The sequence below is a fragment of the Garra rufa genome, chromosome 22 (genome assembly GCF_049309525.1).
Source record: "Garra rufa chromosome 22, GarRuf1.0, whole genome shotgun sequence".
In the NCBI taxonomy this organism is placed as follows: domain Eukaryota; kingdom Metazoa; phylum Chordata; class Actinopteri; order Cypriniformes; family Cyprinidae; genus Garra; species Garra rufa.
In genome coordinates, this window is record NC_133382.1 from 18,035,802 (window position 1) to 18,044,262 (window position 8,461).

Consider the following 8,461-nt stretch of genomic DNA (forward strand, 5'->3'; position numbering starts at 1 on the left):
GTCATATGTTAACTGTGGAAAGTGCTTGCAATTTGCTTTTGTAAGCGAACCGGGCACACCTCTACGTTGTGAACTTCAACATTGTATAATGCTTAACACTGCGTTAAGCCATCCTTTATCATTATCATTACTTAAACTAATAAGGCAGACAGACAGTCAAGCTGCATCAATCACAATTTTTAGACTACATTGCACTCACAGCTGAACAACAGAACTACAGAAACGCAAGTTAGCCGGTTACCAAGACATGTGCAGGGTTGTTACACAACATAACGTACACAAAGACGTATTTTGAACGATCGCTAGAAAATACAATCATCAATTATTAATCATACTTACAGGTAGAAGTTCAGAGGAGCAAGCCGGTCCAAAATCAACTGGGCACTGATCCATTTTTTAAAACCAAGCGTTTGGTGAATCTCGCGTTGTAACGTTACTCCCCAAGATTGGAAAAGCAGTCATCAGTAAAATGACGCAAACACAACACAAGATTGGAATTGTACTGCTGAGGTGTTGTTGAAAAAATGAATGTTAACCACTCATTCTTTGTAGATTCATCTTTCGGAAGGGCATATAAAACAAATTTACACTCACAGCGCAGGATACAGCGTCTTCTTAACATGATGTAATCCACATGAAAATTGTACTGTTTGTGGGCGGGCAAGTTGTTCGCGACATAGAACGTGGGCGGACATTATGCAAATGTGTTAGCTCGTGACGTGTGGCCGTAACAGAAAAAGATTCGACTTGCTGACGACTGGTTTAGGCGAATGTGAGCCGACTCTTTTTTTTTTGATAGATAAAAACGCACTGTCGGCGTCACAGCTTTGCAGATAGTTTATGTTCACATACAGCTACATGACACACTACATGAAATATCATATTTGAAAAGGCATAATAGTGGCACTTTAAGTAAGCCCAACTAATTGGATTTTACAGTGCACTTGTGGTTGGATTTTGTTGATGGGAGGCCTCTGATGTTGATATATCATTTACTAAATCAGTATGTTACTGCATGTTAAAAGTGCAAGTTAAAAGTTACTGCAAGTTAAAAGAAGCACCAAAAATCACACTTTTAACTCCCAAATATATTCATTTTCAACATCAGCTCAACAAATGTGATGATTGGAGTTGAGTGCATGAAGCTATTTTGGTTGAACAGCTAAATCAACTTTAAATATGCTTTACATCATCTGTATGATCTATATGAATACTGCAGATTGTTTTGTAACATGCTGGTCATGTACTGTATATGTTTGGGCTTTTCCAATTTTTCATTAATGGATAGTTATTTACAGATTACAAAACATTTTGGTTTAAACATGGCCTGGAAATAACAGTGTACATCATCTCTTCATTGCCTTTATGTAAAGTTCGTAGTCTCAAGCAAAATCTCAACCCCCTTTTTTTACGTTTATTAAACCTGTAGGATTAAGCTCTTTTTATTGCATTAATGTCACATGGTAGGATTAAAGGGGTTACATGTTGTTTGAACATTAATGAGCGTTGGCAGTTTGTGTACACAACCACCCTACAATGATAAAAATGCACCAGTGGTATTTTTTTAATCTTTAAAAGTGATATACCCTTTTTAAAATCAGGTCATTCTCAGCTTCTTGTGGGTGTGACGAAACACAGTTGATTGACATGAGTGTCTTACCTTAGACCCGCCCTCACTGAGCTGAAACAGTCCAAATACGATCGCCATTGTGTCGACTCAGGTGCAGAGGAAGACTCTAATTGAGCGATTGAGGTGTTCTGTTGTTGGATGTAATAATGAACATAGCAGTAGTCATTTACTCCTGACATCTGAGCCGCTTAGGAGGCAGAAGACGTTACTTTCGCTTTTAAAAGGAAAGCACCGAACCCGATCTACATATGCATCTATGTTTGTGTGAATCATTCGTGATGCAGCTTCACCCACAGCAGAAGTGAGTATAAAGCTTTTTTATGCATCTTTGCAAATGGCCTTTCTTAATAATGTGCTTGTTGGCAAGTTTCGCTGATAAACACCGTTAAATGCAGCTAAACGCGGCTAAATGTGGCTAAAGTAAACATTACAGCTTGTAATCCCTCAGCAGAGAGGGGCGGGGCGAGCAGAGCTCATTTGCATTTAAAGGGCCCATGCAATAAAATGAGCTGATATTTTGCATAACTGATTTTGACAAGGTAAAAGGGTGTTTTTTTACACTACTATTGAGAATTTTTAACCCTTTAAGGGATCTAAAATACTATCATTCAGAATAATGCATTAATATATGCTTTATAACAACTAATAAAAAGACAAAATGATAGTAATATGCATGCTAATAAGCAACTAGTTAATAGTGAGAATTGGTCCCTGAACTAAACAGACTTTACATTAAAACTAATACATTAAAAAGAGGACTATTACCAGAAACAAATTCATATGCTTTATTTTGAATACCATTCAGAAGTTCTTGAAAAAAAGAAATGATCAAAAGTCAAAGACTTTGACATTGTTAGAAAAAACAAACAAACAAAAAAAACATTATATTTCAAACAAATTAAATGGTTTTTACAAAGTTTGGGAGAAACATGTTCAGGAATCCAACCAATCAGTTCAACCAATCAGGAAAAAACCCCAACAACCTTCACCTCTGTCCTGTGACAGCTTTGAGTAATAGCTGCTAAAAATGTTGCTTCGCCATCTTAAATTACATTTTTAAAAACATAATTCAAATTTAAATGTTTTATTTTAAATTGTAATAATATTTCACAATATAACTGTATTTTGTATCAAATAAATGCAGCCTTCATGAGCAAAAGAGACTTTCATTTTTGTTTTTTTTTTAACAGTGCATTAGACGTTCAAACTGGCCTGTTACACCCAATTAACTTTAAATAAAATATTATTTAACATGGTTTAAAATGTTGTATTTGCACTTGTGCAAGGATGGATGGGGTGGAGGAGAAGGACATAAATGAAGGCAGTTTTTTTTCTCAGCACTGTGGACAAAGACCTCCATTCTGCAGCACTTTCAGCTGCTTGCACTGTGAGAGCTGAGAATGAGCCAAGACTCCATACACATCACACACACACACACCAACACAATCACATCCAAACCCAGGATGCAGTGTGTGAAACGTGCCTTTGTGCTGCAACAATGACTAACAAGTCAAAAAAATTATGCAGTACAGCTGAGATGTTAAAAATGTGAATATAAGGCTACTTTAGGAAACATTTTCCCACAGCATTGTAACTGCCAGATTTTAAGCGTAAACAAATGGCATCTGTGAGTGTAGATGATCTTGTGCAGTAGCTTAGTTTACATGACTCCATGAGTGAAATACCAAACTCAGTACTGTGTCCTGCCATGCTAAATCAGCCAAAATTGAATCTGTTATTGTGTCAAAAAGAGTGATTTCTTGTTTTTTCCTCTCAGAAAATTCATGAGCAACTCAGCCATTACATTACAACCTTCAAGCAACTGATAGTTCTTAGGATGTGTCGGTGACAAGAGCCTCCTGCTGGGTTTGGCTCGCTCCACCAGAGTCCAGCATGACTCTGGAATGGCATCCAGCCAGCAGGATACAGATGAAAGTTCAGAGTCCTCATCCACGGTGTGAGATTCCTCATGTGATGCAGTCAATGAGCAAAGCCGCCAGTCACTTTTAGGACCTTCATGACATGCTCATTGTGTCATGTTAATGTTGTGTTCTCAGGGATTGCTTGTAACAGCTGTGATGCATCACATATGATGTCAGTCTGTCAAGGACACACAGTTAAAGTCTTCTTGTTTTTAAATACACATTTTTGTTCTTTGTAACAATGGATCCCAAAGGAAACTGTATGAACATCTCAGAACAGCAAGTTCTGGGGTTAATGAAACTGAGATGACCTCTATGTTCTTTTCCCTCCACAGTCACATTGATCACTGAAACATCTATATGGGAGGTGGTGTAATGAAAGATGTTTTTGGATGGCACATGAAACCAAAGCCGTCTGGGACACACAAGTGTAAATCATCACCTTATGCATACATGTTATGTCACAGCTGTAAATCATACTGCCATGCAGACTGGATCACTCAGGTCATTATCAGAAATGAACAAAATACTCAATATAATGAGGACTAAAAGTAGAAAGAATCTCAAATGCTAAATGATCATTTCAAAATGTACTTTAGTAGAAATGGGTCTTGTCCCATTGTGTTTTAGTATTGATTTTTGTACATGTCTGATAAGATGTACAAGAGATTCTGTAATAGAGAGATATTAAGAAAAATGGGACAACCTATATATAGGAACATTGTGTGTAATGTGTACTTACTGCAACCAACTGTTGAAGAAAGTTTTAATTTTTAATATAAAATGTCTTTAGTTACACTGTAAACCAACCAAAGTGTTCCCAGGTGTTCACATTAATTTGTCCAGTTTTTTTTGTTATTTTTCATTATTTAACAAGGATACATTAAACTGATTAGTGACATTACAGAAATGTATCATGTAACATCAATTTATAGTTTGAATAAATGCTATTACTAAACAAATGTTTGTATATTCTTTTTATTTCTTTCTTTCTTTTTTTTTTGCAGATAAAACAAAACCTAAGCAACTGAATTCAACAAGATATAGCACAAATCTGCTACAATACAACTGGAGAAAGGATTTCCTGTAAGGAAGAAAAAACTGGAGATAACCATACTCCATCTAATCTGACTCATTAATAATGGAGTATATTTCAGTGCAGTTAGAACAATGCTGTTTAAGAAATGGTACTGTGAAACAACAAAAAACTTGCAGCTGTAGTAAATCATGTGTTTTTCCTTTTTTAGGTGAAAAAACTTTATTGATCCCCAGGAGAGAGGACAAGAATATATTTTTAAAATGCAATATACACATAAACCATACGTCTGAGGTCCAAAATGTCCTCCCTATTCAAAAAGGGGCCGGGACAGGCATCGGAACATGTAATTAACCTATAAAAACAATAGGGGTCTATGAGATGTCCTCCCTAGTAATAAACGTGTGGATGGGTGTCCATGCATGTGTTTTTGCTGGTAAATAGCTAGACCCTCAAAAACAGGCATGCTCCACAAGATTTAGCACTTCAGTGATAACATTTGAGTCTCACTGGAATACACAAAAAAGGCTGGACGTACTTACTGGGACCCAAATCAATTGTGTCTGAACCACATTAAAATGAGATACTAGGAAAGGCAAACTCTCAGATGTCTTTCTTCAGGTCATATGTTGGATGTATTAATGGAAAGCTTGTACAAACTGTCTTGTTAATTAAGACATTATGATCTGGTTTCAATGTCTGTTCCATCAATAAAGAAGAGCCTTTTCAAATGCGGTATTTTGACGACATAAACAAATCAAACAGTAAAGCATGGTGTTAGTATGGCTTAATGTCATGCTGACAGGATCAGTTGTACGTCAGGGTGTCTATCCATTTCTAAGAGCTGCCAATGGCACCTGAGCCATATTAGTCAATGTCAATCGTACAATCCAAGTCGTGTACTCAAACACTCATGTTACTGTAAAGGAATGTTCGTCTGACTGGTTGGAGACAGTGAAGGCGGATGCCTGATATGGTCAAAACAAGTGGTAAACATAGATCAAATATAGAAATCTAGTGATAGTTTAGTGTAAGTTGAATACTGGAGATCATTCCAAGATGAATGCTCTCGTGTGGTTTTAATAATCAAGTAAAATGAAAGAAGGACCTTGTTTTTACATCATTTTAACCGTGTTCCACTGAGGAAATAAATGTTGTCAGGTGAATGTTATTTATGTCATTCTGAGAGTTGTATTTTAGTTCTGCAAAATGTGTTCTCTGTAGTTCTCCAACAAGAAAAAAAGCTATTTTAATATCCTGTTGAGATTCACTGAAAAAAATTGAAATCCCTTAAGCTTTCAGTTTTATACTGAGTTGTAAGATCCATATAGGTCATTGCATCTGTTGTAAACAAATATAGTAAGCTTTAAAGAATACTGTTGCTATAATGAACATCACCACACATATAAAGGTCCTTTTAAAAAAATTAGCATATTGTGATAAAGTTCATTATTTTCTGTAATGTACTGATAAACATTAGACTTTCATATATTTTAAATGCATTACACACAACTGAAGTAGTTCAAGCCTTTTATTGTTTTAATATTGATGATTTTGGCATGCAGCTCATGAAAACCCAAAATTCCTATCTCAAAAAATTAGCATATCATGAAAAGGTTCTCTAAACGAGCTATTAACCTAATCATCTGAATCAACTAATTAACTCTAAACACCTGCAAAAGATTCCTGAGGCTTTTAAAAACTCCCAGCCTGGTTCATTACTCAAAACCGCAATCATGGGTAAGACTGCCGACCTGACTGCTGTCCAGAAGGCCATCATTGACACCCTCAAGCAAGAGGGTAAGACACAGAAAGAAATTGCTGAACGAATAGGCTGTTCCCAGAGTGCTGTATCAAGGCACCTCAGTGGGAAGTCTGTGGGAAGGAAAAAGTGTGGCAGAAAACGCTGCGCATCGAGAAGAGGTGACCGGACCCTGAGGAAGATTGTGGAGAAGGACCGATTCCAGACCTTGGGGGACCTGCGGAAGCAGTGGACTGAGTCTGGAGTAGAAACATCCAGAGCCACCGTGTACAGGCGCCAGGTCAAGCCACTTTTGAACCAGAAACAGCGGCAGAAGCGCCTGACCTGGGCTACAGAGAAGCAGCACTGGACTGTTGCTCAGTGGTCCAAAGTATTTTTTTCGGATGAAAGCAAATTTTGCATGTCATTCGGAAATCAAGGTGCCAGAGTCTGGAGGAAGACTGGGGAGAGGGAAATGCCAAAATGCCTGAAGTCCAGTGTCAAGTACCCACAGTCAGTGATGGTCTGGGGTGCCATGTCAGCTGCTGGTGTTGGTCCACTGTGTTTTATCAAGGGAAGGGTCAATGCAGCTAGCTATCAGGAGATTTTGGAGCACTTCATGCTTCCATCTGCTGAAAAGCTTTATGGAGATGAAGATTTCATTTTCATTCTGGCACCTGCTCACAGTGCCAAAACCACTGGTAAATGGTTTACTGACCATGGTATTACTGTGCTCAATTGGCTTGCCAACTCTCCTGACCTGAACCCCATAGAGAATATGTGGGATATTGTGAAGAGAAAGTTGAGAGACGCAAGACCCAACACTCTGGATGAGCTTAAGGCCGCTATCGAAGCATCCTGGGCCTCCATAACACCTCAGCAGTGCCACAGGCTGATTGCCTCCATGCCACGCCGCATTGAAGCAGTCATTTCTGCAAAAGGATTCCCGACCAAGTATTGAGTGCATAACTGAACATAATTATTTGAAGGTTGATTTTTTTTTGTATTAAAAAACACTTTTCTTTTATTGGTCGGATGAAATATGCTATTTTTTTTAGATAGGAATTTTGGGTTTTCATGAGCTGTATGCCAAAATCATCAATATTAAAACAATAAAAGGCTTGAACTACTTCAGTTGTGTGTAATGAATCTAAAATATATGAAAGTCTAATGTTTATCAGTACATTACAGAAAATAATGAACTTTATCACAATATGCTAATTTTTTGAAAAGGACCTGTATAGACCTACTTGTGCTTGTATACAGACTATGCACTGCAGCCAATTTAATGTTCACATTTTCCAAAGACAGAGCTCTCCCTCCACCTACTGGCCGAGAGTTTTACCAGCAGCCGAGTATGTTTTTTTTTTTTTTTTTGCAGAAGCAGCAGCATGTATGTTGAGTTGCCTAATAAAGCCTATTATTAAATTATTAAACAATACCACTAGTTCATTTTATTAACTGTTGTTTATACTTCATTAATTTGACTACACACACACACACACACACACACACACACACACACACACACACACACACACACACACACACAAGAATATTATTCATTTACAACTTTATATTACTTTTTAACATTTTGTTCACGTATAACACCAATATCCACTGGCAATTTTGGTTTAAGTTTAAAATAAAAACTGATAATAATAACAATAAGCAACAATAAAGCAACATTTATGCATAAAATATTGTTTGTTTGTTCCTACACATCTCATTAAATTCACAATAAGAGAAAGCTGACGCAGGAGAACCTTACAATGCTCAGATTACCCCCTTGAGATTTAAGTTTACAGTTCATATAGGCTCTCTGTATACATGTAGCCTATGGGCCTAAGGTAAAAAAAATAAAGCTTTGAATCTAACATTCACATTACACTTTCATGCTCTTACAGATATACCATAAATAAACATATCCACTTTTTTGTCATAAAAAAGTTTTTTTTGATACTACGCCAACCAAAATGTGACTTTAATGTTACATACAAATAGAGACTTTAGCTAGGTTTATTTTAAGTTCTAGGAAAGATCTTAATTAGAGGTGTGCAATAAATCTGACTCAGCACAGCATGGCCCCAGCGTTACGTCGATGCAGCGGCTGTATCCAAGTCCGTAACTAC